Here is a 19,615-nt window from a genome sequence, read left to right as displayed (position 1 = left end):
GAACTATTTATGTGCTCATGACCTTTGCATAATCTCTTTCACCTTGTGAACTTTAGGAGGTATGCACCTATTTATACCTAGGTGATGAAATGTAATCCTGAGAGTATAGGACCTAGAAAGCAAGAGAAATGGTGACATTGCACAACTCTTCAGAAAAGAAACTGCTGTCCAAGAACAGCACATACCCATCTTACACACACATAGCTCTCAGACGTTGCATTCAGACGTTGGGCATAACCGCACACCTGAACATAATTTGTAGTACATACAGTGCAGCAAATACCAGAGAACCCTAAAGATACAAACGTAGTGGGAAATAAAATGTCAGTGGCTGGTTCAGAGATTGGCTTCTAAAAAAGTGTGCTTTTTGTAAGCAATTGTTTAAAGGGCAAAAGCTCCTACTGCTGAGAAGCACTTTGAGGAGAAAGGAACAAGAGAACAAAGAGGAGGAGGAGCAGGAGGGGAATGGGGAGTCGGGGAGAAGGATGAGGGAAGGAAGAAGAGGGAAAGGAGGAGGGGTGGAGGAGGAAGGGGAGCAGAAGGGAGAAGAAAAACAGCAGCTGGGAAGAGGAGAAAGAGCAGTGTTCCTTTGTGCTAATGGACACCTGAAAGAGGCAGCCACAGCTCCTGGAAACAGGAGAAATGACTTGAAGGGCAGAAATCACAACAAAGTGATTAGGCCTAAGTTACCAATCTGAGCAGATAGATGGGGGAAGGGAAACCCCAGCCTTCTCTAGCTCAAGGGCCCCTAAATTGTGTCCTGTGCCATATTTAGCCACAATTCGAGTAATTATCCACTGAGCACCACTCTATGCCAATGGAAATAAGGCCTCAGATCCCAAAGCAATCACTCTTCAGGGTGGCTGCGAAGGAGTGGAACAGAGCAGAAGGCTAAGGGCAGAGAGGCATACTCAGGATACTACTGGAGAAAGAGGAGGGGTTCCCCAGCAGGCAGAGGGAATGGTCCCCCCCGGAGCTATGCAGTGCAGCAGCCTTGGCAGGCACCTACGCTGGCCTGGAAGAGGACAGGAATGATTCTACAATGAAGATGATGGCTCAGCTGCACCTGCAAGACAAGGAGATGGCAAAGAGGGCAACGGACATTGCTACCCGTCAGAATAGTATGTGCAAAGGAAACCAGTCAGGGGAGGCCTTGGGCTGCCGTGTGGCTGCACCCAGCCCCATGGGACTGCAGAGCAGAAGACTTAGAATGATGATGTGGAGAAGCTGGAGCTGGGTTGGACAGGCAGCCAGGGCAGGGACCAGAAGGCCTTGCACATCTCCCTTATTTGCATCTTTTCTGATGCGAGCAGGTCTTCTACACAAAGCTTCACCACCACCACGAGTCTTTTACCTTATGTTTACATGTCTCAAGATAATACCCTAAAAATATAACTGTTAGAACCCATGACAAGGAGGGGTGTCTCAATCGTGTCACGTATACTCTATTTACCAAGGAAGATGCGTGCATAACACACTTTCAAAAGATTGCCAATGTTTTACAAAAATGCAATGTAAGAAGGTCAAAGTATATCGGGCTAACTTTTAGTGTTGGATTTTCACTTACTTTTGAGGAATGCCAGATTAACATAGATATTGCTGTAAGTTCAGTATCAGTGTAATCACAGAACGTGCCAAAAATTTAGTACATTTTCATATCGGGTTATGTCAAAAGACTGTCAACTAAAGTAGTTCTAGGAATATTATATGGGATTCAAGAGCAGAATCCGCCCCATAGCAGGGGTGCATACCTGCTGGAATGCAAGCTCCAAAAGGGTAGAAACTACCGCAATATCCTCTGGGACCCACCAGGACCTCAAGGGCATTGGTTCTGCACTGTGCACTGAAGAATGAACGGCAACCCCCACTGTTGTGTAGTACGCAACCTGCACAACCCTATGTTGTAGCCCTTTAGATATTAGACGTACCACACACATACGCACACAACCTATTGAACAAATCATCACATTTCATACTAATGAAGGAAACAATCATCTAATTTTTAAATGATTAATGAAGCAACTGAAAGTGATTCCATGCTGATGTTCCCAAGGTTTAAACCTGAGGACAAAAACCATATTTTATGAGTTTGTGATATTTTATCAAGATACTTGTAGCATCTAGTGAGTTTTCAGTGAGTGTACAATGAATGAAGGAGATGGGTATCTCCGTGGTTCCAAGCACAGCTGAAGCAAGGGCAAGCCGGAGCTAACTAAATTGCTGTGACCCTTGCTAGCCTGCCTCAGCCTCAGCCTGTCATGGGCAAATCTTGCACGTTTGTGGCTGATTTGAAAAACATAATCTCCGGGGATCCCTGGGTGGCACAGCGGTTTGGCGCCTGCCTTTGGCCCAGGGCGCGATCCTGGAGACCCGGGATCGAATCCCACGTCGGGCTCCCAGTGCATGGAGCCTGCTTCTCCCTCTGCCTGTGTCTCTGCCTCTCTCTCTCTGTGTGACTATCATAAATAAATAAAAATTAAAAAAAAAAAACACATAATCTCCTCTGACATAAAAAGACTGCTGTTGGCCAAGGGCATACATCTGCCTATACCTTTCCACAAGTATTTCCACACATGCTTTCATAGTCCATTTGTGGGACAACATAAAGCATAAGCATAAAGAATAAAAGGCATTTACACAGGCTCTTGTTGCTAACTGTCCACCTCCTCTAGCCAATCCCAGTGATAGAATATTCTCATGCTGATGGAAAAGGAGAATAGCATAAGCCACTGAAGCCTTAGCGTGAGTGAGTTGATACTTCTTCAGTATTTACCATTTTATTTCTTCACCCTGGAGATTGTCTGAAGTGTTGCTGCCACCCGTGGCAGTGTCAAACAAAAATCAGATGTGTAAAATGTAGTCAAATGGGGTGGGGGGAGGACAAAGGAAAGAACAAGACTTAAGGCCAAATTATTGATCTCATTTCCTTCCACCAGTTGCTAATTTAAAATTTACTCAAGGGGGACGCCTGGGTGGCTCAGCGGTTGAGCATCTGCCTTCGGCTCAGGGCGTGATCCTGGGGTCCCTGGATCGAGTCCCATATCTGCCTCTCTCTCTATCTTTCTGTGCCTCTCATGAAAAAATAAAATATTTAAAAAATAATAAAATAAACTTTACTCAAGGATCAGGCCCTTGCATGATTATCTGACCTCAGTCTTAAAAAGGGAAAGGCATGACAGGCAAAACAAAGACACAGCTGCTACCAATGGTGAAAAGGTAGGAGAGGGAACCAGGCAAGAGTGTCTAATATAATCCTCTTAGCAAGGCTTTCTGAACTCTGCTTGGCTCTTCCTACACAGCTTATAGAAACCTCCCTTGGCTGGTAGGAGAGGCAAAGATAGTGAAATCTCCATACTTTAATTCTTATCCGAGTTGATGATGTCAAGAGCAGCAATGAAATGAAAAGGCTCAATATCGTGGTAATTTCTAGCAATGAATTTTGTGGCAACCATGTCACCTCTTCATTCTGCTAATGCTGGCTGAAAATGTTAATACAGCACATCCAGTGCCACCACAGACACGTTCCCCACCCCCTATCTCCCACCCCTACCCCAGCCCTTTTAGAGACTCAGCAAGTGAATTTAGGAAAGTCTTTGTATCTACAATGCAGGGCCAAAGGGTGTGAGGAGAGTAGAGCAGGTGGGGTGCAAAGTGACACAAAACAAAAGAAGGTCATTTAAATTTTAGGAAGTTCAAAGCAGGATAAGGCTAATTTTCTCCACATCTGGAAGGGTGTGTTGTTTTCTGTCATTCCTGAATTTCAAGGGAAGAATTTCATTCTGTAAGAATGCCATTGGGGAAAAAAATTAGGTTAAGTTGGCTTTTTGTAAGTTAAGGTGACAGGTATTTAAAAATATACACAAAAGAGGAAATGTACTTAAAAATAATGAAAGGCCTATAACAGAACTTATATAGAAAGGGCAACTGGTTATTTAAAAAAAATTTAAACACAGGAAAAGAGGAAAAGACAATGATCTCATTGAATCATTAACCTCAATGATCTAGTCAAGTGAAAATCAATTTTTAAAAACTGTAAAACTGGCAAATATTTTCTCAGTAAGTAGTGAATGGCCTGAGGATGCATCTGCTGTTTCTCCCAGTGAGAGGAATAGCATGGCCCTCAGTTAAGGAACCCTTGACCACAATTTGCATTTTTAGCGATAGTTTAGGCAGGTCTTTGCAAAATAACTCGTTCAGCAAAAGCATAAATTTCTGTTTAGTCATCTGCATAGACAGAATAAATACCTACTTACTGGTATCGTATTCAAGGCATTTATTCAACAATATTTCAGAGGCAAATATATAAAATGCAATCCGCATCTCCAAATATCTCTCACCATTGTGGAATCCAAACCAGGAATGAGGTCTTTAAATGCCATTGGATTGCATTTGGTGTCATACTAATACTCATTAGTATTACTAATACTAATACTCATTTTCCCAAGTAGAATGCAACTGCCTTGCCCCCGTGTGTTGTCAGTCTTGAATCTCCAGCATGCAGGCGGAAAGAATGCCCTCATACTATTTTGCAACTTATCTGTCACATCCTATTTTAGAACATCCTATTCTTTAATCTGGATAATGGGGGGGAAAAGAAAGTATCAGGAGAATTGATTAACTTTTATTTTTTTTCTTTCTTGTTACAATATCTAAATTATGGAAATGCATTTACGAGAACATTTCCAGTTACTTCTCTTCAACTGACACATCAAAAAGCTGTTTTTACCCCCCTTGATTTTCATTAAGGTACAAATACTGGATAGACAAGAATTTCTAAATCACAAAGTAGGTCAAATGGGATGAAGGGAATTTGCTCTCATATCTCTACGTTCTTTCCTTTGTTTCCATTTTTTCTTCTTTCTCTTTTTAGGACACCAGGATGTCTAGGATGCTTTAACTACTCCTAGTTCTACATTTCTAGGCTCTCTCTTCAGACCTGCTGTCTTGACCCAAGTAATAGCTCCTTTCTGACCCTCTCTGCTGTTGAATCCAGCATTTCTTTTTCAGTCTTCTGTTGGTCTTTTGCTTCTCTAACAATACCTTTGATTTTTCTCTTCCATAGTGAACATTTTAGGCAGTGGGAGACATATTTTGCTCAAGAAATCATCCCAGTGACCACTAAATTACACTATCCACCTTGGCTGCCTGTTCTGAGGCACAGGCTACGTTTATCTCCATGTGGCGGAGTAGTTCCTGCCATTCTTTATTTGGTTCTCTTTCCAAGTTAAACTTTTCAGTATCCACAATGGATCTGGCATGAAATCACTGGCATAATCCCCACTTTAGGAAGCCTTCATTCTCAATTGTAAAATGAAGTTGCTTCAAAATACTACCATAATTGGCAAATCAAATTCTCTCCAATAATTAAATGCACATGAAAAGCAAATGGTTGTTGACCTCTTTTGTGGGCGCCCACGATTGTGGATAATTTCCTGGGATAGTATTTGCCAAATGCAGGCAGCTTTGAGTCTTTTTTTTTAAACTGTGGATAATGGGTATTTGAGGAAAGCTTATTTAAATGGGACGCATTAATATAGATTGGGGAGATAATAACACTGGAAAATGATGCATTCAGAGTATGGTGGACAGAGGCAGAAAACTTCTATCACTTTCTGCTTATGTACAGTGAGAAATAGTTACTAACAATTCCACTAATAAAGCCATAGACCAGGAAAACCAAGCTGAAGGCCGTGGCCATATTCATTTGCCAACCAATGCCCATTTGGCCAATAGCTGATGAAGCTCAGCAGCGCCATGGGGAACTTATTCAGGCTTATGCACAATTCTTCGTACAGATATTGCATTAGTAAAGCCAAAAATGCCATTTGGAATGAGCTTGCCTGGAGGATTTGCAAAGTCTACAATGGCTACATGGTCTACTTTATTTGAATTTTCTCAGTCCATTAGCCAATTATCCCAACTATTAGACCCCTGTTTGTAGAAGACTTTCCCTTTTCATGACAAAATTAATTTGACCATCCTTCCTGTTTGAGGGGGATGGTGAGGAGGGTTTGTAGTCACTGGATTTAGCCAAGGCCCAAACTGAACATTCTGAGCTTAAATGGTGACTGTTTTCATTGTCTACCTCTTAGGTAGACACAGCCAGCGTAGTAATGAAAACCACAGTTATGGGTATTTGAGTAGTGAAGATTACTAATAATATCAGCCTGTCCTATGTTTCTCTGGAAGGGATAGATGCCTAAATGGTTATTTTTCCAAGCAATAAATGGCTTTCCAACTGAAATACAATTGTTTTTCACTGACCAGCCAAGAAGTGTAAAAAGGAGAAAGGAATCTTTGGAAGAATGGAGTGCTGAGAAAAACAACTTCAATACTTTAGTATTTTGCCTAAGGCAGACTGTAGCTGGCGGGGGTTGGGGGGTGGGAGATATCTGAGAGCACACAGGGGTGATTTCAGTCTTGAAATTGGAATAAATATGCAGACTAAGACCAAATGATGAACGATTTTTCAGAAGTGGAGGGAATTCTTTATTTACTACAAGTCCTTATTTTAATTTATCATATACTGATTTTAATACAGAATGTAGTATGTGTATAGGAATCTATTTACATTTAAAAATAAGCAAACCAGGTGATGTGGGAAACAAAGGCAAAAGAATAATTAAATTTGCTTATTACCTACAGCCCACTGAAAGGTCCTTGAAACAGGCAGAGTGACATTCCTCAAATCTTAATAGTTTGCTAAGGGCAAAAAGCAACCTTAGCCTGACCCCCAGGATCCTGTAAATCTACTTTAACATATACAAATTCCTTTGGAGACTTACTTTATCTCTACACCCCAAGGTATATGTTGGCAATCATCCCCCAAGTATATGGCCCACCAGTATAGATCTTAAAGGTCTCATGACTAAGGTTTTATTAGATGATAATAAATGACTTTTCCCACCAATAGCTAGCCCCCTCAAGGTCTTGGAAATCTTGCTTCCAGAATTCCTTAGAGACTTACTCTATCCCTAACCCTCTCCCAACTTGAAAGTATATAATGGCCACCTTCATGAACCCCAGTGCAGCCCTTTCTGCCCATAGGTCCTGTCCCCATGCTTTAATAAAACTACCATTTTGCCCCAAAGACATCTCAAGAATTCTTTCTTGGCTGTCGGCTCTGAACCCCAATTATCTTCACTACATCATTTGGCAGCCACAAAGGGATAGTCTTCTCCTCTGGATTGTGAGCTTTGGTGCAGATTTGGTGAGTACTTTCTCTTCTCTTCCTTTACTTTCATTTCAGGGGCTTTGCAAGGAGTATATTGTTTTATTGGAACACTTTCATGTCGATTACTCAGGCTACAGTCCTCTAACCCAAGGCTACTTTATGAGGCAGAGAAAGCTTGCCTTTTGGCTAGAAGTTAGTACCACAGCAGGAACAGTATTAGATCCAGAAGCTTGCTGCCATATTTTTTTTTCCTGTTCTTATACAAAGCTGTCTGTCTTGGGCACAGGATGACCACCTAAGTCACCAAGCAGCTGCCAATCATAACACTCCCATGAGACCTCATTGGTCCCATATGATCCCCTTCACCTCCCTGGCCTAACTGCTTCTGACCACCAGACTCTGCTCCAAGCTGGCAGAAACCAGTACCTCAATTGAATTAAAAGTCAACCAGGGACATTTCCTGGAGAAGATGGCTGTAAAGACTACATGTGTTGAAATATCTCTTAGATCATGACGGACTTCTATCTTTACTGTTTTTCATCAGTGTCCTCTACTAACTCCTTAAGCTACAAAATTGGTAATTTCCCCTTGTAAAACTTTTCTAGTATTCTCTATGAGTTAAAAATGGCAGGCAAGCTCAAATAAGGCACGACTCACAGGGCAGGGCAATAGCACGCCCTTTAAGGCATGGGGTGCACAGTGTTATATTTCCTAAGCACCCATCTGTAGCCTAGGATGCAATGGAGAAGTGGGGGCAGACTAACATCCCTTCTACAGGGCCTTTAATGGCAGGAATGCCTTCATGGTAAGGCAGGATGGTGATCAATAGCGATTTTTGCTACAGGGATGCCTCCGATCGCTTTTGACACCTGGAATCTCTGACATATCCTGTGTGCGATGACACCCAGGAGTCAGGGGTGGGGATTTTTGGTAATGGACTTTCTCTACTTTTCTAGGAGTATGGCTTCAGTAGGCTTCTTCAGTCCCCAAGGACTCTCCCTGGGGATGCCTTTTAATCACTGGAAACAATTCAAATTGCAAACTTTAGGAAATGACTGATCTCCTCTAACACTGCACGGCCTCAGTGGGATCTGTCAGTTTGATCTCTGCTTCAGGAAACAGGGAAGAAAATGTTTGGTCAGTAACCAGATTAGTCAACTCCCTCCTGATATACTGGATGATAATGATCTCAATAGGCCTCCTCCCGATAGAACGAAGGTTGGAAGAAACACCGGTCATCTGAAATGAAGGGAACACGGACTCTCTCTCACTGTTCTTCCTCCTGATAGACGTGGGGACTTCTCCCTCATTTCCCATGTTAATGGTTATATTTGGAGCCAACTGTGGTTAGTCTACCTCGGGACTGGGACTTCAAGGAATATTCCCAAGCAGCTGACGACATTCCCTTTGTTCTGGGGACGTTCCCTGTCATCTCCAGCCTGACACGGACTGCATATTTCCACATTGGTGGAAACAAGCATGGCATCTGCTCATCTGTCTCAGCTGACAGGTTTAGAACCAGGAAACTTCTTCCTCTGCCACCAGGCAGCAATCTGCCTCCTGCCTCCCCCTGCTTCCCCTCCTGTTTTGCACCATCTTGGGTGTGATGCGGCCTGCATACATCACCCACTTCTGATTTCCCCACTGGTGGCCCAGGTAAAAATTTACAATTGACAACTTGATTGAGTTTTTTTTTTTTTTTTTTTAAAGATGTTATTTATTTGAGAGAGAGTAAGCAAGAGAGAGAGCACCAGCGGGGACAGAGGCAGAGGGAGAAGGAGAAGCAGACTTCCTGCTTCCAAGCCACCACAGGGCTTGATCCCAGGACTCTGAGATCATGACCTGAGCCAAGGCAGACACTTACCTGACTGTGTCACCCAGGTGCCCCCAAATTGATTGACTTTTAAGTGACCCCAGGTAAAACAGAATTCAGTATTTAAAGTCATTTAAGTTCATTGGTTTAATAAAAATAGACATGTTTTCAGGGTTATCAGCATTAAATATGAAGTTTTTATTCTATCTAGGTTTGTTGAAGGTCAAATAAACTTGTGTTACCTCTGTTGCAAATTGTTAGCAAAAAGATGACTTAAAATGATGGCTATTCTTGTCTGTCTCAAAGTTTTCATGAGGAATTGTTAAGATAGCTTTCAAAGTCTTTGGTAACCTGAAACTTTAAAGTTTGCTTGGATAATAAATGGGATTAAATTCTTTGGACATCTAGGTCTTTTCCAAGTAGGGTAAAGTGCTAAGGCATTGATTACTGGACAGAGGTTTGTGTTTTTTTTATTTTCCTTTTGCAAAGAAACTAAGGCTATTTGGGTCTCTTGGTAAACATGCTTTGTACTTCACTGATTCATAAATTTGCCATCTAAAGAGTTCTGGTGTAGTAGTTCACAATTGGTTACTATTTAGTCTTCACTGGTGACTAAGGTTTCTATGAGTAAAAGATTTTGCTAAATGTGATTAAGATGGATGGAAATAAGGGAAGCAAGTCTGTATCTTAGAAAGATCTAAGGAATGGAGATACATTTTTATTGAAGGTAAAAGAAAATAATTTTGTCCTAAATGAGACTGGTTGTTTGGAGAAAAGTGGGTTGGTACAAACTCTGAATACAAAGGAAAGTTGTAGAAGGTTTGTGAAGGGAAATCTTTTGAAAGATATTTTATGTATGGACAGAATGGGCTAAGTTTGAAAATGAATGGATTTTAAAAGTACACTGACATAAGATGGAAAGTCTGCTTTCTCTCTGGTGAAAAGACCAAGTTTTCGTGAATTGCTGTCATAAATATTTTACACAAACACATACACAATTAATTAAACTCGACTAATTCTAAGCCCAAATATATACACATCTTTAAAAAAGTTGTTTTTCTTCCATTGGAGTTTTGAAGAATTTTCCCCTCTTAAAAGTTAGAGATATGAAATTCTATATTAATAAACAAAACCCACAAAATTGCAATTTATTCTTCCTCTGCTTCAAAGTTAAAGAACTAATACTACTTTAAATATAAAGTAGTATTAGTTTGCTATTTTCTTCAAAGAGCTTTTTTTTTTTTTTTTAAAGACCACCCAGTAGTTTGAACTAATTGAAGAGGCAATCTTCAGCTTACTTAAAAAGAAAGACTGCATGGGACACATTCCTGGCACTAGTTCTCTGTATATCTATTTGGATATAATGCAAAGGACAATCATGTTGAAAATGCATTGGTCTTTTCTTTTTACCCTTAAAAACTCAAAGCAGAGTTAAGAATCTCTGATACTTTTTTTCAGAGAAATTGTTTCATAATTTGAGGTTTAGAAATGCCAGGAATAAACGAGCCACCCAAGGAGATCATAAAAGCCAAAGTCACAGATGTAGAAACAGGTTTTCAGTAGTGTGATGAATCTGAGTTTGGGGAAAGTGCAAGATGTTATTCAAAGTAGAGTTATTTAGGCCGTGGAATTCTCATTAGCTGTTTGGTCATGAGAGAAACATCTGTAAATGGGAACTAAAAGGTTTTATGAAAAAATAGTGAGAGAACACGTTGGAACCTAGAATAAGAAAAATGTTGAATAATTTATATTTAGAGACAAGTTAATATTATTTTCTCAAGCACTATTGTAGCATTTTAGGGTTTTTAAATATGAGTTTTATATATCTAAAGAGCCACATATCTTTTTTTAAAGACTTTTTTCCCCATTTTTCTCTCTTAAATGATGATATTTGTGTGCCTTTGATTATCTTGTCTCTGGGAAAATGTATCTGATATAATTTGGATGTTGGTAAAAAAGTTGAAAACTATATCATTATTTGTTAGCTATTCAAGCATGTTAATGTGATTAATTACCAAATAAATTTTAACTTTAGTACTATCCTATCTAGTTTATTAAAGTAAGTCACATATTTTTATTATTACAAATTTCTATGTATATATGTATTAGTTTAGAAGAACTACAATAATGAAGAAGAGCAAAAATGTGAAAATAAAACCATATAGAATTTCTTCTTCTGATTAAGATGGAGTAAGAGGGACAAGATTTACTCTCTTGTCTAAAATAAGTAAAAGGAAAATGGACAAAACATCAAAAAAAAAAAAACAAAAACAAAAACCCAGCACTCAAAGTATTGAGGTGAGCTGTGTGATTGTCTCATGTTATTGCCTAAAGGAAGTTTCTATGCTTCAGTGCAGGATAATGGAATCTACACCTATGCCATTGGAAAGCTTGAGTTGAGCAGATGGAGCCCAGTGTTCTAGAAATCCAAGGAAGCCAGAGATCACAGGTCAGAAGTATGGAGAGGAGAGAAGAGGAAAGAAGAGGTAAGAAGAAGGGAGGAAGGGAGGAGCGAGGAGAAGAGTGGCTCAAAGAAAGAATTTAAGTAATCTCTATACCCAACCCAGGGCTTAAACTCCAACCCCTAGATCAAGAGTCACATGCTCTACCGACTAAATCATCCAGGCACACTGAAAACTTTTTTGTTGTTAAAATTGATCCAAAAAAGGAAAAAAGGGGCAGGAGAGGAAATGAAAAATGGAAGAAGCAAATAGAAAAATTAGCAAACTGATAGGTTCATAACCAATCACATCAATATTTATGTTAAGTGTAAATGACCCAAGAAAAACTATTAAAAGGCAGAGATTGTCTATTGAAAGAATTTAAAAGAGAGATTTAACCATATATTGCCTAAAAGGTACTCATTTAAATGAAAAAAACAAAATATATTAAAAATTAGAGTATGGAAAAGTTATATAACATGCTAATGCTGATAAAAAGGAACCTGGGGAAACTAAATTAAAATCAAACAAAGTAGCTTTCAGAACAAAAAGTATCAGCGAAGAAAAGAGGATAATCTCAAAATGATAACGTATTAAAATCATTAGTAAGATATTACTGTCTGAAAAATGTAGGCCCCTAATAAGAGTTTCAAAATACATGAAGATTTTAACCTGATACAACTGTAAGGAGAGATTAGAATATCTCTTTATCAAAAATTTATAGAATAAGTAGTTAGAAAAATCAGTAAATATGTAGAAGACTGGGACACCCTAAATCAATCTGATCTCATTGCTATGTATACAACATTCTTTCAAGAACAGCAGAATATACATTCCTTTCGGGTGTAGACCAGGCGTCTACCAGGATTCTACAAGGTATTACATTCTAGGCCATAAAATAATCCTTAGTGAATGTAGAAAGATCCAACTCATGTAAATATACTCTATGACCATAGCAGAATTAAGTTAGAAATCAATGGCAAATAATAGTTAGATACATAGATCAATAGAACAGGATAGAGAGCCCAGAAATAAACCTTAACTTTTACAGTTAATTAATCTACAACAAATGAGGCAAGAATATATAATGGAGAAAAGACATTCTTTTCAATTAAAGCTATTGGGAAAACTGGACAGCTACATGCAAAGAAAGGATAAAAGAAAGAAACAAACAAACTGGATCACTTTCTGACACTACACACAAAAATTTGAATAAATTCATTCAAAATGAATTAATGACCTGTTAGACCTGAAAACATAAAATTCCGAAAAGAGAGTATAGGCAGCAATCTCTTGGACATTGCCCTTAGCAACATATTTATGAATATATCTCCTCAGTGAAGGGAAACAATAGCAAAAACAAATTATTGGGACTGCATCAAAATTAAAAGCTTTTGCAGCAAAAGAAATCACCAACAAATTGAAAAGGTAACCTACTGAATGGGCAGAGATATTTGCAAATGATATGTCTGATAAGGGGTTAATATCTAAAACAAATAAAGAACTTCTACAATACAACACCAAAACCCCAAATCATATGATTAAAAAAATGGGAGATGATCTGAATAGACATTTTTCCAAAGGAGACATACAGGTGCTCAGCATCACACACCATCAGGGAAATGCAAACCAAAACCACATTGCGATACCACCTCAGGATGGCCAGTCTCAGAAAGACTAGAAATAAGTTTCCCCAAGGATGTAGAGAAAAGGGAACCCTTGTGCACTGTTGGTGGTAAAGTAAATTGGTGCATCCACTATGGAAAATAGTATGGAGACTCCTCCAAAAGTTAAAAATAAAACCACTGTATGATCCAGTAATTCCAGTAGTGGGTATTTACCCAAAGAAAACAATAATACTAACTCAAAACGATGTATGTAGCACTATGTATTGCAGCATTATTTACAATAGACAAGTTATTTGTTGAATACCTATCCAAAGGTTTTAGCCAAATACAAATGCTCTTTTTATTTTTACTGAAATAAAACCAAATTATATGGTGCTTCAGAAAGTGATTTTTAAAATTGAATATATTATGGGCATCTTTCCATTTCATTAAATCTTCTTTTACATGGATGCCAAAATTTATGTGTATAAAATGTATATGCCAAAAATATTTTAAGCGATAACCTATTTTTGGATATTTAAGTGTATCTTTATTGTTTTTCTCATAAAACATTGCAATAACAGAACTATAAAACAATTTTTAGCAATCTAAACTTATTTTCTCGATTCTACAATGTGAGATTACTAAATTAAAGATATACATCTACAAAGTTGTACCATCATTACCACTATCTAATTCTGGAACATTTCATTACTCCTAAAAGGAACCTTATATCCATGATGATCACTCTCCATTCTCTGACAACCACAAATCTATTTTCTGTCTGTATGAATTACCTATTCTAGACATTTCATATAAATGGAATAATATAGCAGGTGGTCCTTTTATGACTGGCTTCCTTCATTTAGCATCATGTTTTCAAGGTTCATCCATTCTGTAACATGTGTAAGTACTTCATTCTTTTTAATAATATTTTTCATGAATATATCACATTTTGCTTATCCATTTAGAAGTTGATAGATATTAAGGTTATTTTTTTTTACTTTTTGCCTCTGATGAATAATGCTGATGTGAACTAGTAGTGGAATGGCTCTTCATCCACTTTATGTTCCTACAAACAATGCATGAGGGTTCAACTTCTCCCTGTCCTCACCAGGACATGTTTTAATCAAACAAATTATTGTCTGTCTGGCATCTCATTTTGTTTTTGTTTTTAAAGATTTTATTTATTTATTTGAGAGACAGCATGTGCATAGGGGAGGGGTAGAGGAATTAGGGAGAGGAAGAGGGAGAGGAAGATGGAAAGAATCCCAAGCAGACTCCACACTGAGCCCTCTGGGACATGGAGTTTGACCCTGAGATCATGACCTGAGCTGAAACCAAGAGCTGGCTGCCCAACTGACTGAGACACCAGGTGCCCCTCATTTTGGTTTTTATTTGCATTTTCCCAGTGATTAATGACGTTGACCAACTTTTCATGTGTTTATTGCTCAGTTGTATATCTTCTTGGGAGAAATATCTATTCTAGTTCATTTCCCATTTTTTAATTAAGTTGTCTTTTTATTGTTGAGTGGTAAGTGTTCTTTATACATTCTAGATACTAGACACTTAATAGATATATGATTTGCAAAAAATTTTTCCAATGTACGTGTTGTCTTTTCATTTTCTTGACATTGTCCTTTGGAGCACAAAGATTTTAATTTTGATGAAGCCTAATTTATTTATTTTTTTCTTTGGTTGCTTTGCTTTTACTGTCATATCTCAAAAACTATTGCCTAATCCAAAGTCATGAATATCCATTCCTCTGTTGTTTTCTATGAATTTTAGCTCTTAAATTTAGGTATTTGATGGTTTGAGGTAGAGGTCCAATTTAATTCTTCTGTCTGTGGCTGTTTAGTTGTCCCAGCATCATTTGTTGAAAAGAGTATACTTTCTCCATTGAATTCTCTTGGCAGTCTTGTTTTAACTATGCTATTGATTTTTCAAAACTTTCTGCATATTAAGGTACTGCTCTTTTTGTCTTCAGTGCATATTGAAAACATTTGCCTTCATTTTGATTTTTAGTATTTTTTTATGAACAGAATTATAAACATTCATGTTAACTAAGTATTTTCCTCAATGATTTCTTTCTACCAGTATTGGACAAATATTTACTTACATGTCCCCCAGCAGTAGTTTATGAAAATAATATAAAAAGTCATCAACCTTTTATTATTTTATATGGTACTTTATATATATTTTCTTGGTGGATTCTCAAAACTACAAACACTGTGAGGCAAATACTATTAATCATTCTATTTTAAAATGGATAATGAAGCTCAAGACTTGTGTAATTTGCACAAGGCATGCAGCAGCTGGTACATAGTAAAATGTGAGTTGGGATTTAAATCCAGGTCTACCTGAATCCATAGTACAAGTTCCAAAATAACTGAAATAACTTAAATTTGAACTTCATCAGCATGGATATATAAGTTTCCCCAAAACTATTCTAACTTTTCTAATCCACGATGTTAAATTTTATTCAAGGATCAGAATCTTTTGATTAAATGAAAATACTTTAGTACAGAATATGGTATTTCAATTTTTAAAAACACATTAAATTAATTCCCATGTAATATGTTGGATAAGAAAAATCAAATTCACTGTTGTGTATAAATTATCATTAATGATTAAAAATTAGAATGGTAAGTCAATAAAATATAAACTTTGTCAGAATATATAAAATAAAGTTGAGGTTTTGAAATAGTTCAAGTAGTAAGTTATCAAGGCCCAGGACGCCTTTTTTTACTTCAAAGGGAAATCCTATGGGCTGTGTAGAAAGAACCATGAAGTAACTAAACAAATGTAAAACACTCAGTGTGATGTAGCTAACCATCAAGAAACTACTGAAAGAGTTTTTTGTTTGTTTTTGGGGTTGGGGGGTTTTGGGTAGAATTATTCCTCTCTTCTTATTTCCTTCCATCCTGCCCCTTAAAATAAGCTTCCGATCCCTGTTACACTTTTTATCTCAGTCAACAAGCAAAGGCTTTACAGCATCCAAACATAAAGATCTGGTCTTATAAATGAAGATATAGTTTGTTTTTAAGTCCCTTCCCATTTAACCAGTTAGCAATTTGGTATTTAACCAGTTAGCAATCTGCCAAGAGCAGAGAATCTTGAAGGAGATTATTCTTTATCAAATGTGTCCAAAATATTTTAGGTGACTCTATATGATGATTACGGTCATTAGGGTAACATATGTAGAGCCTAGTCATGCTAAATGAGACTCCTCTGGTTGTCCTTAAGGAGCAAATCTATAGTTCAAATTGTAAATTATCAAGGTCCAGGATGCCTTTGTTTTACTTCAAGAGAAATCCTATGGGCTTCTCGTGTAGAAAGTTGCTCTGGTCCAGAACAGTCATCATTAATCAAAGGATTGTAAGCATTACACAGAGCACAATTGCAATTATCAAAATCTCAACTTCACTGGCAGTCAATACACTGTAAGACATTTTGTGTATGCTTAAATAATTTTCAATTGTGTATCAGGGCACAGATAGTCCATTCAAACTTGAATTTCCTATAGTGTTCACCCATGTACCAAAAATTTGGATTTGCAATTCATGATACATAAATGAAATGTGTAAACAAAGAAAGAACTGATTCTTGATATATTTAATAGGAAATCAGTCCTGTTCAATAATTTAGGATAATAGGCTTAATTAACATCCAGTTAAAATGTTGATAATAACAGGAGCATAATTCAATCTACACGTCTACTTTAACATTAAGAGCAGAACACCGGAATCCCTTCCGTTGGTAGGTTACAAACATACTTTATTTAAAACTATAGTTATTGAGGTGCCTGGGTGGCCTACTGACTTGGCATCTGACTCTTGATTTTGGCTCAGGTCATGATCTCAGGGTCTTGAGATAAAGTCCATGTAGGGCTCCACACTGGGGGTGAAGCCTGTCTAAGATTCTTTCTCCCTCCCCAACTGCCCTCCTCTCTCTCTTCTTCTCAAAAATTTTTTTTTTAAAAATAAGAAAATAAAATAAAACCATACTGATCTACTGTTATACTGCATAGAGATGAGGAGTTTTAAAAATTGGGAACCTTGGCATTCTAGGTACTGCAGATGTCTCAACTTTGAATGACCTCCTCTCTTATCAGTTTGAAGTGGCAGTTGCTAGCCTAGAGCATGGAATAATTGGTATGTAGGAGTCATAGATTGTCTACTTCTTATCCATAGTATGGATATTTCCCTGCTGGTGCAGGCAAAGAGGAATGAGGGGAGGCACTGTTTTTTTTTGTTTTTGTTTTTGTTTTTGTTTTCCCACAGAATGTGTAATGCAAATGAAGATCACATTTCGCTTTATACCAATTATAGTAAATCAGTATTTTCCTTTTAAGTTTAGATCTCAAACTCTTTGAACTATTTTGGTTTACCTTTGGGCAATTAATACATTACCACTAATGGTAACTATTATACCAAGCTAGGTTTTAATTTTTGATATGGCCTAACATTTCACAGATGCACATATTTAAATGATGATGCATTGCTCTTCTCATTCTGCTATCTCAAGATTAATTTGAAATAGTAACAATATGTAATGAGATAAAGTCACAATAAAGGAGTGCAGATGATCAATGGCTTCTATTTTGAAAATAAAGGTTTTCAACTCTGCACTGACATTTATTTTCCATTTCTCTGGTACACCAGCTATTTGTTTAATAAAAGGAGACCTTTCCAGTGACAAGGACATTATCTTATTCATTTCTATAATTCTGTGAGCACTATCAATCAGGAGGTTTGCTTTCAAGTCATGTTAATATAAATTAGGTTTTTCCTTTTAGTCATAAGAGTTTCAAGACTCAAAGCCTATACATGAGCTGGAAAGCTAATGCCAGAGAGTAATTGCAATGTGACTTGGAAGCTAGAAGAAAGAAAACGATCTGCAGATTTTGGAAAGATGTGCCCCAAATAACAAACTTTCATAGAACAAAACATACTATTTTGCATTTAGAAGTAAATTGCCCAAATATGATGTAGGAAGACAGTAAACTTATTCAAGGTAGCCTCACAGGACAGAACTAGAACAAATGGATGACAGTGAATGAAGTCCATTTTGCACAGCGTCAGGGAGAACTTTCTGGTAAGTCCTCTAATAGGGTGATGAGTTGCCCTGCAAAAGACAAAGCACTTTCTGCCACTGCAGGTGTTGAAGTAGATCAACGAGTTATAACACACATGGGATTCCTGCAGTGGGTGGAACATTGGAACAGATCAGGTCTCCTGGACTCTGATTCAAATCTAAACTGTGAGGTCAAAACTCTTATGAACATCAGGTGGATAAAATGATCTACTAACAAGGGGGCTCTAAATTAGTGTAAGACATATCAATGAATTACAGCATAAAAAAAGTGTGCTAAGGGGAATAACGATGGTGCAAAGAAAACACTAATGGTGGACCTCGCAAAAAGTGACTTATTTTGGTGAGCAGTACAATGCAAGGTTCTCCAGAGGAAGCGTTTTCTATTAATGATCCTGGCAGGAGCCGTAGTGCAGGTGGGAGGGATCAAATGTAAGGGATGCCACAAATGAGCAAAAAATTAGAGTAGAACTGTGTAAATGTTTGGAAGAGACAAGTGATATTCTGAAGACTTTAATTATCATCATCTTTGTGATATATTTGCATTTACTTTACTTACCAAGACCTGAATTTTGGTGCCTCAAAGAGTCATGACATTGTAAAAATCCTGTATAAATCATAAACTTTGCAATCATCACATTGATTTCTTCTTTGTAGTTTAAAATGACATTCGATAGTGATAAATTACAAAGTTAGGAAGCTTCTTCCCTCACAAGGAAAAAAAAATAAAATAAAAGTAATGTTTAAAGTCCCATACTTAGTTTGAGTTTGCTCACAAGATTCACTGGGCCTGTGCTTCAGTTCAAGTAACTGTAAAATGCATGTGGCCATTTGTTTTTAACATCACTCTATTTATTGAGGTCCATCTTTCAGTTATTCTCTCGAGAATTTTTTCTGGGTAACTGATATCTGCACTGTCCACTTCTTCAACAGCGGGGCATCCCAGATAATGAAAATAAATACATCGAGAACATTAGATAGTGATACAGATGGCTCTGAACCTCCCAAACTGTTGTCCAGAATTTTCCCTAGACAGCAGTAGGACCACACAACATCTGAAAACCGAGCGCAGGAACTGAGCCAGCACTAAAATGTGTCAATCCAGCTCCTTCTGGGAACCAGGGACACTGACATCCCTGAGGGCTGGAAGACTGGGCTCTCTCAGAGAAAGTAGGCCAACCAGATAAGAGCTACCCAGAATACGGTCCGGCTCACCTGCTGACTTGGGGCATTTTCTCATGTGGAAGGAAAAGCAAAATTTCGAGCTGGCTAATTTTGCTATCTGTTCGTCTACCTGAAGACCTTTGTTTCCAGAAGCTCTTAGTAGTCTCTCTTTGCTTTCATCAGCAGTTTTTCTGTGCCATGCCTGGGTGTAGGTATTTTCTTTTTATTTTGGCATTTACCCTGTTGTGGCTTTGTAGTGTTTGAAGCTGTGACCTGGACAGTCACAAGCTATTATTTCTAAAAAATTGCTTCTGCCCCATTT

The 19,615-nt window shown here is 37.8% G+C and overlaps 1 protein-coding gene and 1 long non-coding RNA gene across 3 annotated transcripts in view; one reads left to right on the top strand and one right to left on the bottom strand.

Moving 5' to 3' along the window:
- Positions 1–19,615, bottom strand: part of HAPLN1 (hyaluronan and proteoglycan link protein 1) — a 76,466-nt gene that overhangs the window by 44,455 nt on the left and 12,396 nt on the right. The window lies entirely within an intron of this gene.
- Positions 1–19,615, top strand: part of LOC119871155 — an 87,055-nt gene that overhangs the window by 57,351 nt on the left and 10,089 nt on the right. The window contains exon 3 of the long non-coding RNA XR_005356784.1: positions 11,340–11,473. This is a non-coding gene — a long non-coding RNA (uncharacterized LOC119871155). The remainder of the gene's footprint in view (positions 1–11,339; positions 11,474–19,615) is intronic.

Source organism: Canis lupus, chromosome 3 (assembly GCF_011100685.1).
Source record: "Canis lupus familiaris isolate Mischka breed German Shepherd chromosome 3, alternate assembly UU_Cfam_GSD_1.0, whole genome shotgun sequence".
Lineage (NCBI taxonomy): Eukaryota > Metazoa > Chordata > Mammalia > Carnivora > Canidae > Canis > Canis lupus.
Note: the sequence above shows the minus strand (reverse complement) of the source record. Positions and strands in the feature narration are given on the sequence as shown.